A 19,995-nucleotide genomic window follows, 5' to 3' on the forward strand; every position below is an offset into this window, starting at 1 on the left:
AAATGGCCAGGAAAATTGAGGACAAACTTGATTGAGACCCAGGGGGTAGGTTATTGAGTACCCAATACACAGCACAAAGTTTGTGAGTTTTGCGAGAGGTGCCCAAAGGGTTACAGACCTCAAAGTCATCAGCATACAAAGTTATGGACAGACTTAGGTCTTTCTCTGAAAACAAGCCATTTTCCTTACAATGCTGACCATCCTTATAAGACCTGTACAAAGTTTCGTTTCCACTCTCCGTTTTCCTTTCTATTTCGTGATTATTAACTATCTTGTCAACAATATCTTTCCTACTCAGCAGCACATGCAGGGACTCAAGGATGGAAATATACTGAAAAGTCTTGTTCTCTTTTGCATCCAGAATATATTGAACTGGTTCTACAATGTTAAATTTTGCCTTGTAATATTGTTTACGTTGATAGGCAGAACTCAATGGCCCACCCTTTTCAATGGCCTTATTTAGAGGACTTGCTGAGCAAAGAGAAGAAATTATTTCTTCTATTACAGCTCTGTCAACTTGGAGCTTGTGCTTCTGAAAAATGTTCACTAGAACACCTTCTACATAAGATTTTGAGAGATTGTCAGTTAAGTGGTTTAGTTCTACCAAAAAATCACTGATTGCTTTGCTTGATACATTAGAAAAATGTTCTAATTTTAACAAAGCTGCTGCCAAACTGTGCTCAATTACATCTGGGAGATCATTTGGAACCTCAGCACTGGTACCTGGCTGAGCATCCTCACCAATGTCATCATCAAAAGAATTGGAAGGAGATTCAGGGTGAGCAGCTGTGGCTGATACTACTATTCCTGGTTTAAAATCGTCTAGTGAATAAGACCTATGTTTCCTGCTTTTGTGGGATTTAAATGAGCCTAAGATGTTGGTTTTAAAGTTGCAATCCACCAACATACAAGTTACAACCTCATTTTTTTTTAAATGTGCATTAATGTGGGTCCAATAATCCCTCTCAGATCCTTACATGGACACAAATGGCAGCTAAATGTACATCCCCTTGACTGACATGGGGTAGTTTTAATAACATGACATCTATTCAAATGAATTAACAGGGCATTCCATGTTTTAAAACTACATGGGCAGCTTGCATGTACACATGGAATACGACTGTTATTTCCGTGATGCCTATGTCTCACTCGATAATGCCTCAGAATTTGTGACCTACTTGGTAAAACTAATGGGCAGGCCTTGCATTGCCACATTAACTCTGTCACTGGAACACTCACACACCATTCACTGAAAAAGTGGAAACAAAAAAAGGATCAATATCTAGTGAGGACAATAGAGTTTGATATGTCGAGAATGCATTTTTGAATCATCATAGAAAACAAGCGGAAGAACAAGAGAAAGAAACAAAGTCTAAAAAGGATTTCCTAGAATTACTTATGACCAGCAAGTCACAAACTGTAAAATGGCTAACCAAATGTGGGACAGGCTTAAACCACTTAAGGTCCTCTTACATGATAAACTTTCAGACAACTTGTGCCATCTTATGAAAATTTAATCCAACACTGAAGATAGAGTTTTAAAAAATCCACTTAAAGCTCATTTTAAACATAAACAGATTGTAAAGCTAACAGTAAAAATAATCTTTAAAAAATGTTCACAAGTTGTCTAAAACATTATCTGACTAGGACTTTACTGACTCCAAAGGGTTAAATAAATAATAGTTATACTTAGAAATATTTAATAGTGCTTAAGTGCACTGTATTGGTCATTTTTTAAATCTTTTGTAACTGTACACTCTTGGAGCAAAATATCAGAAACAGAAAATGTTTTACTGAAGTAGACTACACCACGTCAGATAAACTAGTTGCATTAATCACCTTTCTGACAATATAAAAAGATATGGCAGATTTTAAATTTCAAAAGTGGATTAATTAGGCAGTGTGAGCGTTAGTAATGAGTCGGTCGCGAATGATCCGGCTCTAAGAGTCGGCTCTTTGAAGTGAAGCCGATGTGTGCGTCTGTATCTGAACTGAAGGGGAGGGGAGGCGCGCGCGCACACACACACACACACACACACACACACACACACACACACACACACACTGAGAGCGAGAGAAGTTTGCGCAATAAATAGATAAATTAAAGCTGGTGAAGAAAATAAGTGACAGAAAGCGTAGTAAAGTTTAGATCAAAGGCAGAGTTTAGACTGTGCAAAATTAAAATTTCAAATCGAAAACCTGCAATCTGTTCCATGTTGAGTATATAAATAAATTCATATTAATAATAATAATAAACATTTATACTGTGTTTTTACAATAGTAATTAATTGTACACATAATTTGGTAATAAACTGATTTAAGATACAAAAAAAGTGAAAGGAGCCAGTTGGGAGCCGAAAGAGCCGACTCTTTTAAGAGAGCCGAGCCAAAAGAACCGACTCTCCGAAAAGAGCCGAAATGCCCATCACTAGTGAGCGCGCACACGCTGCACTTTGTTTAAACAATCAGTGTTGTACATAGTAGTTAAAATATGGTAACTTAAACAGCAAGTACTGTTCTTACCACAAAAACTTGAGCAAACGGTCGAGCTGACTCCAGGTGAATACGCAGTTGTGTTTGCCTCTCAATCTGCAGCAAAACAGGGGGAAAAAATGGGTTGGGGTGGTAAGCTAATTTAATGCTAGCTTAAGGCTGCCGATGTCCTTAGCCGAGGCTCTTTGATGGCCAAATCTCACTGACACCATGCAGTTAATACACAACTGAACAGTCAGTTGGCAAACATATTCACACAGAACAACTTCAAATGAAGCAGCGCTAGTATGAAGCAGATAAAAAACAGCGCTGGCAAACAGGCTCACGACAAGTATTTAACGTTACATAGTGATTCTCAAAACAATTAACTACATTTGACTGCGATTTTGATAATATTCATCCAGAAAATCAAGACTTACTGAACAAAGTAGGAATGAGCACTCCGACCAACTCCAACCATTTCTTCTCCTTGTTACGTTGAGGGCGCGAAACAAAATCCTGTGCAGTATCGTGAGATTTAACATTGATACGTTATTGATTCACTTCAGTCGAACATGATATGAACAAATTCATGTACTCTCTCTGCGTGTTATTTAGTTTTTACACAATAAAATTACATGTCTGTTTAAACATGAGGCAGTTGTGTTAAATACACTCAAAATGCTTACATAAATCCAAGACATGGCTAGTCTCCTTTTTTTCAGTGCATGATTAACCCCCCTCCACCATAGAAAACAATGAAGTGTTCCCAGGATTATTTAATTAAAAAAAAAACACTCTGATTTTAGTGCAAGTAGGCTTAACTGCCATGTCCCCAATCATGTTTTCTCAAATTCATTTACAAATTTAAGTAATAAAAATCAAACAAATTATACATTTTTCATTATTGTTGTATAGCCTTATTTATAATATCTCTCACCAAATGTTATATTTTGTTATTAATTCATTTTTAATATTTAAAGTCTTTAAAATAAGTTATGTCCCTGAGTCAACTGTCCCCCCTGTTACTGTGATGGAAAATTTGTCTGGACATGCCCCCTGACTCTTAATCTAGTCACATGACTACCAGGAAGTAGCATACATTTTTGGAGGGAAATCATCCACAAAAAAAACAGAGTAGGCATCATACTTTATTCATTCTTTTTTCAATGTTTTAGAAAGGTTTACTGATGCGGTAAAGCATAACATGTCCACTCTGTTATGCTAATTTATAATGGAAAGTTATACATTTTTGTATTTTAAAAATATGGTTAATTAACAGGTTAAAAATCTTTGTCTGTGGTCGCCATGAACTAGCCTGCTGTATATCACATGAGCAGTAATGCTAACTTTAGCATAAAATGTCCCTCCTGTTACTGTCCACCCTGTTACTGTTTTGCACACTCGCCTTCGGCTCGTGCCTGCGACCGAATCACAGCCGTGATGTTATTCACGATAACACACTCCCTCTCGTGTTCTATTGCTTATTTAAAATCTGTAGTTAACAGAATGCTACAATAGCTTAAACACAGTGGCACAAATGCAGGGTTTTCCCTGGGTTGTTGGTGGGCTTACGTGGTGTGGTCACTGGGCTTGGGCTTAGGTGGTGCCCAAGTTTTATAGGGAGTAGGGAAAGAGTAGGAAAACCTGAAATGTGTGTTAATAGACATTTCCTGAATAAATCATATAAACTTTGATCAACTGCCCCAGTTTCACAGCAATAATTTAAAGCACACATATCACCCATCATTCCAAAGAAAATGCTGGACCTCCACTATTTTAGGAGCAACTTGCAGGTTAACGTTCACTTTTAATTAAGACGTGTATAAATAAGACATAAAAGGTGAATTGTCTTGTAGGAAATATTAAAAGCATTTATATTATCTGTACACTTAGAATGATAAAAAGTGATAGGTTTATTATAGTGCAGTTTAGCACTGTAACAACACTATAAACTAAGTAATTGTACCAATTGTTACAAGTATTACTACGCATTTAAAAAGAGCACAATCAACTACCGTCAGATAACAGACTGTTTATACTAATGGTTTAGTAACGTCCCAAGTAACTCATTTGAAGACATAATTCTGACACCTGTGTTATTTTCGGCTTTCTAAAATGGCCACTTATTTTTAATAACATTTCAGGCATAGTAAAGATATTATTGTGTATTATTATAAACTGTTTAAGTTAATGACTTACCATCGAACTTCAGGGTTTAGCGCGCGCCGCTTCACCAACGTCTTTTTATCCATTTCTCACTTTCCAGATAAACAGTTTAACCGTTGATGAGATTTTCCGTCGTCAGATTCTTGTTCTTTAATAAGTTCTGACTCAATAACACATGTAGCAGGAACTTTATCTTTAAGCAGATACACAGCGCGGACTTTAACAGACTCGTTTCTGAGAATTAAATCACTGAAACTGAAACTAAATTTGTATTTCCGCGGTTCACCTGACGCGAAGCTCGAGACGCTTGGTTGAAATAACGGTCTCAAATCAAGTGCGCATGTGCGCATGCCCAGATGTCCAGACTGACATGATGTCTGACATGATGTGTGTAGAAGAGAGGTTTGTGCAGAACAGGCAGAATAAAAGGTTATAAAGTCATCTGTCTGATGTAATATTGATGTAATGTAATATTTGTCCTGTCTGCATGAGGTTATTTGTATTTTTGTAATATTATAAATATGTAAATCTGTGCTGTATTCTTTTTGACATGTTTTTCATGTCATGTAATGAACTTACCCCCACACACATACATTTACACCCTTCATTCACATACCTACTTTAAATAATACATAAATATTATATACATTATTATTGTCTTGATATTTGTATCTTGTCATTTACCTATATGATCATAGTTAAACTGTAAATTACTGTAAACATCAAACATTAGAAGAAGTGACTATAAACTATTCTTAGTTGAACTGTAAACTGTAAGTTGACTGAATTTTACAATTCAACAATATCATGTTTACAGTTGAACTGTAAACTTCACAGTCAATATTATTAAACACCGGAAGAGGTGGCCATGAACTTCATGGTAACATGAGAGTTCACAGTTGTACTCATGGTGAAACTGTAAAAATGACAGTAGAACTATGAACTATTATGGTTTAACTGTAAACTTAACAGTTTTACTGTAAAACTTCACAGTGCATTTTTTCCTGGGAGGGGCAGTAAAAAGATCTCACACTTGTCAGAGACAACGTTTGAAGCCCAGGTCAATAGAACCTGATAGTTAGAGAAGGATCACTTGTTTGTTAGTTTAAGTCCAAAAGTGAGTGTGGCCCGTACGGGGATCGAACCCGCGACCTTGGCGTTATTAGCACCACGCTCTAACCAATTGAGCTAACCAGCCAACTCATCTATTCATTGTAGATCTTTGTACATAATTCTACACTAACCCCATTTAAGCAGCTGAAACAGACTTTAATAATACACATCTAAGAGGTTTTGTGGGTTCTTATATGTGTGAACTATCTAAACTATATATTTCTTAAAGTTCTTGACTGAGCTAAATGCCGCCAACCAGTGACTGGAGCAGATACGACTCAGGTCCTGCACACAGTAAGTAGTGCTGATACACAGTACCAGCCTGCACACCAGAGGGGCTCCAAACGTCCAGTTTTCACTCATAAAATCATGCATTTTGTGAACTTTGTGGAATGAATGTAATTTGTATGTGTAGATTCTGGGTTTTAGGAAGTTGTGCTAATTTTTTCCCAATTAAACTAAAAACAACCTGAATTGATGTTTTAATTGTTCATTAAGACTTCACTAAGAGTTATTACCATCAAGCAAATGTAAAGTATATTTCTATATGAAGAGCATCTGTTTCCAGATAATATACACTGAGGTTTAAAGCATAATGGAGCTGGTTCAGTAATTGTGTAGTAGTTTAAAAGTGACAGTAAGTCTGTGTCTGTTTCTGTTGCTTATTCGTAATTGTGTTTGTTTGTAAACTGTGAATTAGTTCTTTATCTGGTCGTGATGTTAGTGAATCAACGTGCTGCTTAAGCCCGGCTAGCTCAGTTGGTGGAGGATGAGACTCTTAATCTCAGAGTCGGGAATTCAAGCCCTATGTTGAATATTTTCATTTAACATCTACTAAAACCAAAAGAACGTTTTTCCACTTTGTACAGCCGGTCTCCGGTGACTTATCAGGAGGATATTTGTGCTTGTAGGACTGTTGTTTACTGAATGTTTTTCAGTTACTTATTTCCACTATTCTGTTGGACTACACATTGTTGTTGTTTCTCATATCCGTTTGATCAACAGGCATGACTGGGCAATAAAAGGCACTCGTTCTTGGGTGGGCTCAAACCACCAACCTTTCGGTTAACAGCCGAACGCGCTAACTGAATGCGCCACAGAGACACGTGCACAGCATCTCCATTAGACCGTATACATGGGTTTACAGAAGGGCAATTAAGTTTGGCAAATTAAAATAATGGCATGTTTCTGACTTGAATGAGAGGGGCAGTAAAAAGATCTCACACTTGTCAGAGACAACGTTTGAAGCCCAGGTTAATAGGACCTGCTAGTTAGAGAAGGATCACTTGTTTGTTAGTTTAAGTCCAAAAAGTGGTGTGGCCTGCACAGGGATCGAACCCGTGACCTTATCATTATTAGCACCACGCTCTAAACAACTGAGCTAACAGGCCAGTGATCAATGGTAGGGCAGAACAGATCTTCATGTGAGATGACTGAGGTTCATGTATTTTTCTTTTAAGAATAAATAAAAGCTGATGCTTTTAACCTCATACTTTCCTAATACTTTTATTCTACACGCTCTAAATTTCTTTTAGTCTTCTGCCATGTGCAGTGCAAGAATTCACTAAATTACACAGCAGTTCTCTTTTTATTTATTTATTTATTTTTGCCATTGATAAAATTGATTGTAAGCATTTATAAAGATCATGCCACGTTCATTAGGTGAAATAAAGCCAGAATTAAAGATGGCAGAAGAACAGGGTGGTATTCTTACTTTCAGTGATTAAATTACTCAGGTAAGAAAGTCCTGAAAGGACATGCTCACCTGACTCTCTCTCAGGCATGTTACCTTTAATCGTTAAAGTGGGTGTGGCCCGTACAGGGATCAAAGCCGCAACCTTGCCATTATTAGCACCACGCTCTAACCAACTGAGCCAACCAGCCAGTTCAGCTAACCTTTGTAGATCTTTGTACATAATTCTACACTCAGTGGTGTATAGTATTTTTTTTTAGTATAAACTGGAGTATACACATTTTCAGCATCTTTCACTTTTACTCCGGTACATTTGCCGTACATATATATTTGCCTGTTCTTTACTAGTAAAATAAAACGGCAAAATAAAAATATTGCCATTTAAGGGTTTAAGCTGTAGCCTAGTGGTGAAGGTACTGGACTAGTAATCAGAGGGTTGCTGGTTCAAGCCTCATCTCTACCAGGTTGTAACTGTTGGGCCCTCGAGCAAGGCTCTTAACCCTCAATTGCTTAGATTGTATACCGTCACAACTGTAAGTTGCTTTGGATAAAAGCGTATACTGAAAATGTAAAACTCCTCATCCAACCTTAAGAAACACATTGAGTTAAGTTATATTAGCATCATATCTAGCAACATTTTTGATAACATTAGAATCACAGATATAACATTCGACTATATTTTGTTGGAATTAATTCAGTGCTTTAATTTAACTCTTGAAGTTCATAATTTTCAAAAACTTACTTAGCTTTAAACAAATGTAGTGGTTATAGGCAGGGGCGATTTAATGCACAGGCTTACCTAAAGGGCCCCGAATAATTGAGGGCCCTGGTTGGCTGTTTTATTTTTTATTTAATTTTTTTAGTTATTCTGGTTAATAAGAATGGGGGAGACTCGCCTTATGGTCCCAGCATTGAAGTTCGGGTTCTGGAACTAGGCGGTATTAAGTGTTGTAACGCTCATTGAAGTCCTGACTAAACAGTTAAAGTGACTCTACCCTGACGTGTGCCTTTATTCCCACATCTCCACCACCACACAGCATATATATATATATATATATATATATATATATATATATATATATATATATATATATATAAAACGTTTCCTGACTCTCTTCTCCAAAACACCCCAAAGTGGCTCAATAATATTTAGATCTGGTGACTGTGCAGGCCATGGGAGATGTTCAACTTCACTTTCATGTTCATCAAACCAATCTTTCACCAGTCTTGCTGTGTGTATTGGTGCATTGTCATCCTGATAAACGGCACCGCCATTGGATGCACATGGTCCTCCAGAATGGTTCGGTAGTCCTTGGCAGTGACGCGCCCATCTAGCACAAGTATTGGGCCAAGGGAATGCCATGATATGGCAGCCCAAACCATCACTGATCCACCCCATGCTTCACTCTGGGCATGCAACAGTCTGGGTGGTACGCTTCTTTGGGGCTTCTCCACACCGTAACTCTCCCGGATGTGGGGAAAACAGTAAAGGTGGACTCATCAGAGACCAATACATGTTTCACATTGTCCACAGCCCAAGATTTGCGCTCCTTGCACCATTGAAACCGACGTTTGGCATTGGCACGAGTGACCAAAGGTTTGGCTATAGCAGCCCGGCCGTGTATATTGACCCTGTGGAGCTCCCGACGGACAGTTCTGGTGGAAACAGGAGAGTTGAGGTGCACATTTAATTCTGCCGTGATTTGGGCAGCCGTGGTTTTATGTTTTTTTGGATACAATCCGGGTTAGCACCCGAACATCCCTTTCAGACAGCTTCCTCTTGCGTCCACAGTTAATCCTGTTGGATGTGGTTTGTCCTTCTTGGTGGTATGCTGACATTACCCTGGATACTGTGGCTCTTGATACATCACAAATACTTGCTGTCTTGGTCACAGATGCGCCAGCAAGACGTGCACCAACAATTTGTCCTCTTTTGAACTCTGGTATGTCACCCATAATGTTGTGTGCATTGCAATATTTTGAGCAAAACTGTGCTCTTACCCTGCTAATTGAACCTTCACACTCTGCTCTTACTGGTGCAATGTGCAATTAATGAAGATTGGCCACCAGACTGGTCCAAATTAGCCATGAAACCTCCCACACTAAAATGACAGGTGTTTCAGTTATTTTGTCCAACCCCTGTGTATATATATATATATATATATATATATATATATATATATATATTTATATATATATATAAATATATATATATATATATATATATATATATATATATATACAGTGTATCACAAAAGTGAGTACACCCCTCACATTTCTGCAAATATTTTATTATATCTTTTCATGGGACAACACTATAGACATGAAACTTGGATATAACTTAGAGTAGTCAGTGTACAACTTGTATAGCAGTGTAGATGTACTGTCTTCTGAAAATAACTCAACACACAGCCATTAATGTCTAAATAGCTGGCAACATAAGTGAGTACACCCCACAGTGAACATGTCCAAATTGTGCCCAAAGTGTCAATATTTTGTGTGACCACCATTATTATCCAGCACTGCCTTAACCCTCCTGGGCATGGAATTCACCAGAGCTGCACAGGTTGCTACTGAAATCCTCTTCCACTCCTCCATGATGACATCACGGAGCTGGTGGATGTTAGACACCTTGAACTCCTCCACCTTCCACTTGAGGATGCGCCACAGGTGCTCAATTGGGTTTAGTCCATCACCTTTACCTTCAGCTTCCTCAGCAAGGCAGTTGTCATCTTGGAGGTTGTGTTTGGGGTCGTTATCCTGTTGGAAAACTGCCATGAGGCCCAGTTTTCGAAGGGAGGGGATCATGCTCTGTTTCAGAATGTCACAGTACATGTTGGAATTCATGTTTCCCTCAATGAACTGCAGCTCCCCAGTGCCAGCAACACTCATGCAGCCCAAGACCATGATGCTACCACCACCATGCTTGACTGTAGGCAAGATACAGTTGTCTTGGTACTCCTCACCAGGGCGCCGCCACACATGCTGGACACCATCTGAGCCAAACAAGTTTATCTTGGTCTCGTCAGACCACAGGGCATTCCCGTAACCCATGTTCTTGGACTGCTTGTCTTCAGCAAACTGTTTGCGGGCTTTCTTGTGCGTCAGCTTCCTTTTGGGATGACGACCATGCAGACCGAGTTGATGCAGTGTGCGGCGTATGGTCTGAGCACTGACAGGCTGACCTCCCACATCTTCAACCTCTGCAGCAATGCTGGCAGCACTCATGTGTCTATTTTTTAAAGCCAACCTCTGGATATGACGCCGAACACGTGGACTCAACTTCTTTGGTCGACCCTGGCGAAGCCTGTTTCGAGTGGAACCTGTCCTGGAAAACCGCTGTATGACCTTGGCCACCATGCTGTAGCTCAGTTTCAGGGTGTTAGCAATCTTCTTATAGCCCAGGCCATCTTTGTGGAGAGCAACAATTCTATTTCTCACATCCTCAGAGAGTTCTTTGCCATGAGGTGCCATGTTGAATATCCAGTGGCCAGTATGAGAGAATTGTACCCAAAACACCAAATTTAACAGCCCTGCTCCCCATTTACACCTGGGACCTTGACACATGACACCAGGGAGGGACAACGACACATTTGGGCACAATTTGGACATGTTCACTGTGGGGTGTACTCACTTATGTTGCCAGCTATTTAGACATTAATGGCTGTGTGTTGAGTTATTTTCAGAAGACAGTAAATCTACACTGCTATACAAGCTGTACACTGACTACTCTAAGTTATATCCAAGTTTCATGTCTATAGTGTTGTCCCATGAAAAGATATAATGAAATATTTGCAGAAATGTGAGGGGTGTACTCACTTTTGTGATACACTGTATATATATATGTGTGTATATATGTATGTATGTACATACAGTGGGGTCAAAAAGTATTTAGTCAGCCACTGATTGTGCAGGTTCTCCTACTTAGAAAGATGAGAGAGGTCTGTAATTTTCATCATAGGTACACTTCAACTATGAGAGACAAAATGAGAAAAAAAATCCAGGAAATCACATTGTAAGATTTTTAAAGAATTTATTTGTAAATTGTGGTGGAAAATAAGTATTTGGTCAATAAAAAACAAGCAAGCTTTCTGGCTCTCACAGACCTGTAACTTCTTCTTTAAGAAGCTCTTCTGTCCTCCACTCGTTACCTGTATTAATGGCACCTGTTTGACCTCGTTATCTGTATAAAAGACACCTGTGCACAGCCTCAAACAGTCAGACTCCAAACTCAACCATGGCCAAGACCAAAGATCTGTCAAAGGACACCAGAAAGAAAATTGTAGACCTGCACCAGGCTGGGAAGAGTGAATCTACAATAGGCAAGCAGGTTGGTGTGAATAAATCAACTGTGGGAGCAATTGTAAGAAAATGGAAGACATACTAGACCATTGATAATCTCCCTTGGGGTCAAGATCTCATCCCGTGGGGTCAAAATGATCATGAGAACAGTGAGCAAAAATCCCAGAACTACATGGAGGGACCTGATGAATGACCTGCAGAGAGCTGGGACCAAAGTAACAAAGGCTACCATCAGTAACACACTACACCGAGAGGGACTCAAATCCTGCAGTGCCAGGCGTGTCCCCCTGCTTAAGCCAGTACATGCCCAGGCCCATCTGAAGTTTGCCAGAGAGCATATGGATGATCCAGAAGAGGATTGGGAGAATATTATGTGGTCAGATGAAACCAAAATGGAACTTTTTGGTAAAAACTCAACTTGTCGTGTTTGGAGGAAGAGGAAGAACCCAAGAACACCATACCTACTGTGAAGCATGGGGGTGGAAACATCATGCTTTATGGCTGTTTTTCTGCAAAGGGGACAGGACGACTGATCCGTGTTAAGGGAAGAATGAATGGGGCCATGTATCGTGAGATTTTAAGCCAAAACCTCCTTCCGTCAGTGAGAGCATTGAAGATGGAACGTGGCTGGGTCTTCCAGCATGACGATGATCCCAAACACACCGCTCGGGCAACGAAGGAGTGGCTCCGTAAAAAGCATTTCAAGGTCCTGGAGTGGCCTAGCCAGTCTCCAGACCTCAACCCCATAGAAAATTTGTGGAGTCCGTGTTGCCCTGCGACAGCCCCAAAACATCACTGCTCTAGAGGAGATCTGCATGGAGGAATGGGCCAAAATACCAGCTACAGTGTGTGCAAACCTGGTGAAGACTTACAGGAAACGTTTCACCTCTGTCATTGCTAACAAAGGTTATGTTACAAAGTATTGAGTTGAACTTTTGTTATTGACCAAATACTTATTTTACACCATAGTCTACAAATAAATTCTTTAAAAATCCTACAATGTGATTTCCTGGATTTTTTTTCTCATTTTGTCTCTCATAGTTGAAGTGTACCTATGATGAAAATTACAGACCTCTCTCATCTTTCTAAGTAGGAGAACCTGCACAATCAGTGGCTGACTAAATACTTTTTGGCCCCACTGTAAAAATTAGAGAGAGTTTATGGCTCTTCTGTCCCAAGTGTTTTTGTAACGTGTTGTAGACCAGCACTGGCGACTGTTTTTGGTATACAGGAAAGAAAAGGCTGAATGCAGGTAAAAAGGTGTTATTTGGCAACCAGCACTGTGTAAATATTGGACAGAACACATGATGGGTTATTTTAACTTGTTGGGTTGTGCAGTTTAACCATTGTGCCGAGTTCTTTTTCACCATGGATCAAAATATGTAACTTTACTGCAGCTTGTATTTAAATGAAAGGTTTACATTGCTGTCTTCAGGAGTTCCTCTTTAGTGATATTTAATGTTAATAGCTGTTCTGATCTAAAAGATGCTGCTGCATTTGACCTTTAAAACTGAGAAGTGATTTGTGAGATAATTAAAATAAGTAAAATGTTTATTTTGTACTTTGGTTTTATATTATTTGTACAAACATTTGTTTTATGCAACTTTAAACCTGTAATAAAAGATGAACATTTTAAATGTGTCTTTATGTGCTTTAACTAAGCTAAAGTTTTTAACAGGGACAAAAATGAAAAATGTTTTTATAAAGCTATAAAACTACTTCCACTGACCAAAGTACACAGATCTCACACTTGTCAGAGACAATGTGTGAAGCCCAGGTCAGTAAGACCTGCTAGTTAGAGAAGGATCACTTGTTTGTTAGATTAAGGCTAAAATTGGGTGTGGCCCGTACGGGGATCGAACCCGCGACCTTGGCGTTTGATTTTTAAAATGACATTTTATTACAATGTGCAAGTATACAAATTACTTTTTAAAAAAAGAATTTTTGTACAGGAAACTAATATAACAGTAACATTAAAAAGTAAAGTGCAAATCATTCTCGATTAAAGTGCATAATGCTTTTCTACAACACCATGTTTTTACATTATTTAATGTCATGCATCATTTTATATAAATGACAATGTTTTAATATTTTACACTTAACCAGAACATAAAATAAAACTACTGCATCATGTCCAGGTTGTTTTTCTATCTTGTTTTTCCTGCTGCTATAAATGCTCATGTTGGCTTGATCTACAATAAAATTCAGTAGAATCAGTAAAATCTGTATGATGTGGTAATATGAGATCTTCTGACCATGTTGGAAAAAAAGTATTATTATATTATATTACTTTTTTACAATTCTTCAAAAGTACCACATGAAGGCGACATGTACAGTACAGTATAAATGTCTGAGCCTCATAAAGTCAGTAGAAAAGTCAATATTCTTCAAGTGTCTGGTGGGGTGATTTAATAATAAATTGAGTTGCTTATTATTTTAGAGCTCTAAAATTGCCCTATAACAATTCCACAAAATGTGCATAATGTTACCATGTTATGTCCTTATGTTGTCAAAATATAGTATTTATAACGAGTAGATAAGAAAGTGTTTTTTAAAAATAGAGATTTTATTGAAATTTGTGATTTAATAACAGAGAAGGTCTGAATTTCCAACTTTTTGGATCTACATATAGGTTGTAACTTTTCTTTCTGGTACATTTTTGTGCATCAGAACTCTGTAGGTTTTGTATATTAAACTGTAAAGTGATGATTTACCATCTTCAGCGCTTCACAACTGTATTACTGTATTGTCTGACTCTGGTTTATAGTTCTCGGCGAGACTTTGGACCTAAAAATACTACAAAAAACAAAAGCACCATTGATTGGACACGATTGGGGATCGCAGACACCTGCTTATACGAGGTCCCACAGTCCACAGTGGCCATGAGGTCAGAGGAATCGTCTGCAGACCTCGGAGGAATAGATCTGGGCAAGGGTACGGACCACCAACATCCCTAAATGGAAGAAGTCTGGCCTGGCCGGGATGTGAGCAGGAACCTCCGGCGTATCCTTGTGGAGACATGATAACCTTCCAGAAGATTGACAATCCAGGCAGCACGACCAAAAGTCACCTAGAGGACTCTCTGGAGGACACCAGGCATCTGCCACCCCTACTGCCAATCTGAGCCATCGAGGAAGATGGGCCAAAATGCACCTCGAGGTCTCTCAGACCAGAAGAAATGAGTCACGTCTGGAGGAGACCAGGCACCCGGCTAATGCCACACCTACTGTGAAGCATGGTGGTGGCAGTCCTGATAGAGGGGAAGATGAATGCAGCTGATCTGTCCTGCAGTGCTTATATATTTTATACCCCACAGCCAATTACCCCTCAACCCTAATTACCCCAAATAGTCTTACTGCATGAAGACCACGATGTTATGAACCCTAATGCTGGCCATGGTGCAGAAAGCACTGAAACACACACACACACACATGCGAACGCAGGCGACACAGACTTTATTAATATGATCACGTATTAAATCTGATATACAATCTAGCGCACTGTGTAGGGAACATAAACCAATTGTCTAATATACTGTCTAGTGCACTAAGTAGGGAACGTAAATCTATGATCGAATATACAATCTAGTGCACTATGTAGGGACATAATTAATTATGTAATACACTATCTAGTGCACTGTGTAGTGTATTACATAATTAATTATGTTCCCTACACAGTGCGCTAGATTGTATATCAGATAACGGATTTAATACACGATCATATTAAAAAAGTCTGTGTCGCCTGTGTGCGTGTGTCGCTCTTGGTCGCTCTTTCTAGATTCCGGGAGATTTTATCTGACTTGTGGGAATCAGGGAGCCGCTATGTATATGCGGGAGACTCCCAAAACTTCCGGGAGACTTGGGATGTCTGTAGTGTAGTCCTCTCTAAAGCTACCTGAGTGATACAGGATAGTGGTGGGCGAATCGATCCAAATATCGATAGTATCGATACCAATGTTGTTATCGGAATCGGATCAATACTAGCGTGATGGGATTTTTTCACATTTTAAAATGTATTCTTCAGTTTTAATGTTGTACTGTACTTTGTTTTAAGACAGATAAGAAGTGCAGTGAAAGGAATTAATTTAGTTTTATTATATTATTGTTTATGAACAAAAAAAACTTTCTATGAAAAATGAATGAATTGACGTTCTTTAATATTTTTCTGTACTTTATTTTACAAAAAGCCAGAGTGTACAATAAGAGGAGGAATGTTTATTATTATATAACTGTTTCTCAACAAAAACCACAGACTTCATTTAAGTTTATTACATTAATAAAATTACTTTTTATTCACCTACAAACTGTAGTGGGTTTTCACTGCACATGATGAACTAATAAACACAAAATCATTTATTAGTCAAAGCAAATTGATGATACATTCACCTCATAAATCATGATACACTGCTCTTCCCTGGCCCTGTATTTACTTGGTATCGGATCGATATCAAATTTTGCAGTATCGCACACCACTAATACAGATGTGCTAATGGAGATGTTTTACTGCTAAGCTGCTGTTCAACTCCAGTCCAGTTGGTGGCGCTGGTGCGTCTTAAGTTGTTCTGCCAACCGCCATTAAACATCATAAGAAGAACAAGAAGCTGCTGTGTTTGTACTGTAGAGCCTCATCTGTAAGTAAAATATGTATTTAATTATAACCCTTATATTTCATTATAACCACATTCTAATTAATAATAAAACTAGAGTTCATAATAAAACATCACTGTGAGGATTTGAGGAGCTTTAACTCCAGTTTTATTTAAACAAACAAACTATTAGCTGCTCCGCTAACTGTTAGCACCACACATGATTCAGTACTGATGAACCGATTCATTTGAACCGATCCAGCAAAATGAATCAATTGAGCGGAACTGATTGAGTTTCTTCATGATTAAATCTCAGTTTTATATAAACACGCAGGCCCGGAGTGGCTAATCGGGAGATTCGGGAGGATTCCCGATGGGCCGGCTCATGTGAATCCCGAGTTTGGGCCGGTTGGATGGGAAAAATAATTTTGACATTTATCTGTCACCAGAGCTGGACTGGGAACAAAACTTTTTTCTTGACCAGCCCACTACAAGCACATCCACATCCACATCACACCCCCACACACAATACAAAGTCTACAATATTTCTTAAAATTTACAGTTTCTTAAATGGTTCTATTGGATTTCGATTTTCGATTGGATCATGACTCATTAAATCGCAAGAAATAAACCTTTAACACTGGTAAATATGCTTTTTTCGCACTTTTATTCACACGTGATTCACGTTTGTTCCAAATTAGCGCATTGCTCCGATGAGCAAAGAAATAAATCGCATGTGTAAATACTTTAATATGTTGACAAGTGAAATTAACCATGTGAGCTATGCACATAATCACTCTAAAACATGTCCTGAACAACTGCATTTTCCTTTCTGTATTATAGAGGACAAGATAGCGTTTACTTTTTCTGAGGATCAGAGACTAATGGTACCATCTCAAATTATATCCACCTCCCTATGTAGTGCACTATGTTGGACATGACATAATAGAACTTTCACAAAAATAGTCCTTAAAACGGCTTGTTTAAAGCCCCTGATATCCAACAGTAGCTTAGATAACTACTTATTAATCATTCAGTGACTGTTAAAAGAAATGTTTTGTACTGTTAGGAAGTACCCTAAGTAGAGCATAGGCGACATTTGAGATGGACCCACAGTCTCTTCTTAAACTGCGTTACTAACGAAGCAGAGGCTCTGGACTCTAACTCTATTTTTTCTGCTCTTTGGCTATGCTGTAGTTCCTCACTGCCAAACAGGTTGTCTCCATTTCGCACTCATTCACTATTTTTTTGAACACCTGTTGTTGTGATTATGGTTTATCCTGGGGGAGGGACATTTCTGTGATTGGCCAATGGACATGCAGTGAGGACACTGTGGTGGGCCAATGCACACTTCAGGATTATTATTCAGGAATATTTAAAACAGAATTTATTTTTCACTCTCTCAGCGGCCCACATACAGAGCGGCCCACCGGGAAAACTCCCGACCCTCCCGATCCCTGTCTGTCACTTATCTAATCTTCTTCTTTCATTCATTCTCCATTCATCTGACAGCGCAGCCCCTACATCGCAGCAGTAGATTAGATCTGTTCTACCATCTGATGGTATCTCCCCTCCCAAATGTTTAAGCTGGTTTGGCCCACGAGGCGTCTTTTCTGGAGCGCCGGTAAAAGTAATTATAGCAACAGAATAAGCGCTATCAGTCAGTGGATTTTGTAGAACCCAATACACACCATTAATCACAAATATCCAGTTTCAAGCTGAAAATAATAAACATAATTTGAAGTGTAATATATTACATAGCCTAACTCATTAATGGAATGTTTTTGACGCTACTGTACTGATGATCCCGAGGAGGCCATGACTACTGAAGGGACAGGTAGAGGATAGTCTAACAGAGTTATTTAAACTAAGATAGTTATTTGTAATGTAAAACTGTAAAGTAGAGAATATACGTACATGATATATGTTCAATTGTTCAGACATTCAGAAATATGTCAGCACGATAGCCTAATTTATTTTAACAAATGAAGACAAATAACCTAAATCACTATCAATTTTACACCATCACAATATAGGCTAAAAAAAAAAAAAATAAAGAAAAAACTTCAAGCATGTTATGTTATTCAGCAAAATAGGCTAACCCTTTATGAAATGGGTTTTTTTTTAGCCTCAGAGCCAGTCTGATCCTGCTGGTGAACCGAGTAGGCATAGAGAGGCCAGAACTACAGAGACGAGTAGAGAGGATAAAAATGAACTAAAAAACTATTTTATGTAACAAGTTGCACACAGAACAGATGTGATGGATAGATTCTAAATGATACCCAGTACCCAGATATTAGGAATGCTGAAAATACATTAAAATCAGCCCAAATGAAGTAGGTAAACAGGACCCCTTGGAGGCCTTCATGTTAATGTACACAGAGAAGGAAATTCTCATGTCTATAGACAATGACACCGTTAAAGTTACAGAAATCTGTGCACTGCTTAGGAGGCTTTTGATGCTGTAGGTAGCCTACTAAATATGTGTGTAATGAAGCTATTTAAGAGTTTAGTGTAAACCTAACAATATAGTACCTCTTTTTTTTATTTCAACTTATTGCTCCTGTACAAATGTAAATACGTTTTCATCTTTATCACATTTTTTTACCTTTTAAATCTTTATCTGATTTAAATTTGAATTAAACATGTTTAAGTGAAGTGTTTTCTGTTAACTAACCAACATAATACCTGAACGTATACCCAATAAAAAGGCATTGAAAGAGCTAGCTGCTGTTTTATTTATTCAAATTCCCCTGCATGGAAAAAGTGGGCCGGGTTTGGGCATAAAACTCCTGGGCTGAAAAAGGGGCCCACTCCGGCCCTGTAAACACGTGATATTTTTAAACTTTGTTTACAGTTGAACTTTGTTTACAGGTGAACTTTGTTTACAGTTGAACTTTGTTTACAGTTGAACTTTGTTTACAGGTGAACTTTGTTTACAGTTGAACTTTGTTTACAGTTGAACTTTGTTTACAGTTGAACTTTGTTTATAGTTGAACTTTGTTTACAGTTGAACTTTGTTTATAGTTGAACATTGTTTACAGTTGAACTTTGTTTACAGTTGAACATTGTTTACAGTTGAACTTTGTTTACAGTTGAACTTTGTTTACAGATTAACTTTGTTTACAGATTAACTTTGTTTACAGTTAAATGTTGTTTACAGTTGAACTTTGTTTACAGTTGAACTTTGTTTACAGTTGAACGTTGTTTACAGATTAACTTTGTTTACAGATTAACTTTGTTTACAGTTGAATGTTGTTTACAGTTGAACTTTGTTTACAGTTGAACGTTGTTTACAGTTGAACGTTGTTTACAGTTGAACTTTGTTTATAGTTCAACTTTGTTTATAGTTGAACGTTGTTTACAGTTGAACGTTGTTTACAGTTGAACTTTGTTTACAGTTAAAATTCAACTGTAAACAAAGTTTTTACAGTTGAACGTTGTTTACAGTTAAACTTTGTTTATAGTTCAACTTTGTTTATAGTTCAACGTTGTTTACAGTTGAACTTTGTTTACAGTTGAACTTTGTTTACAGTTGAACTTTGTTTATAGTTGAACTTTGTTTACAGTTGAATTTTGTTTACAGTTGAACTTTGTTTACAGTTGAACGTTGTTTACAGTTGAACGTTGTTTACAGTTGAACTTTGTTTATAGTTCAACG

At 38.1% G+C, this 19,995-nt stretch overlaps 1 non-coding gene across 1 annotated transcript; it reads right to left on the minus strand.

The window, feature by feature from the left end:
* Nucleotides 1-5,765: 5,765 nt before the first annotated feature.
* trnai-aau (transfer RNA isoleucine (anticodon AAU)) lies at nucleotides 5,766-5,839 on the minus strand. Its single transcript has one exon. It is a non-coding gene; the product is annotated as a tRNA-Ile (tRNA).
* Nucleotides 5,840-19,995: the final 14,156 nt, after the last annotated feature.

Source organism: Trichomycterus rosablanca, chromosome 14, assembly GCF_030014385.1.
Source record: "Trichomycterus rosablanca isolate fTriRos1 chromosome 14, fTriRos1.hap1, whole genome shotgun sequence".
In the NCBI taxonomy this organism is placed as follows: Eukaryota; Metazoa; Chordata; class Actinopteri; order Siluriformes; family Trichomycteridae; genus Trichomycterus; species Trichomycterus rosablanca.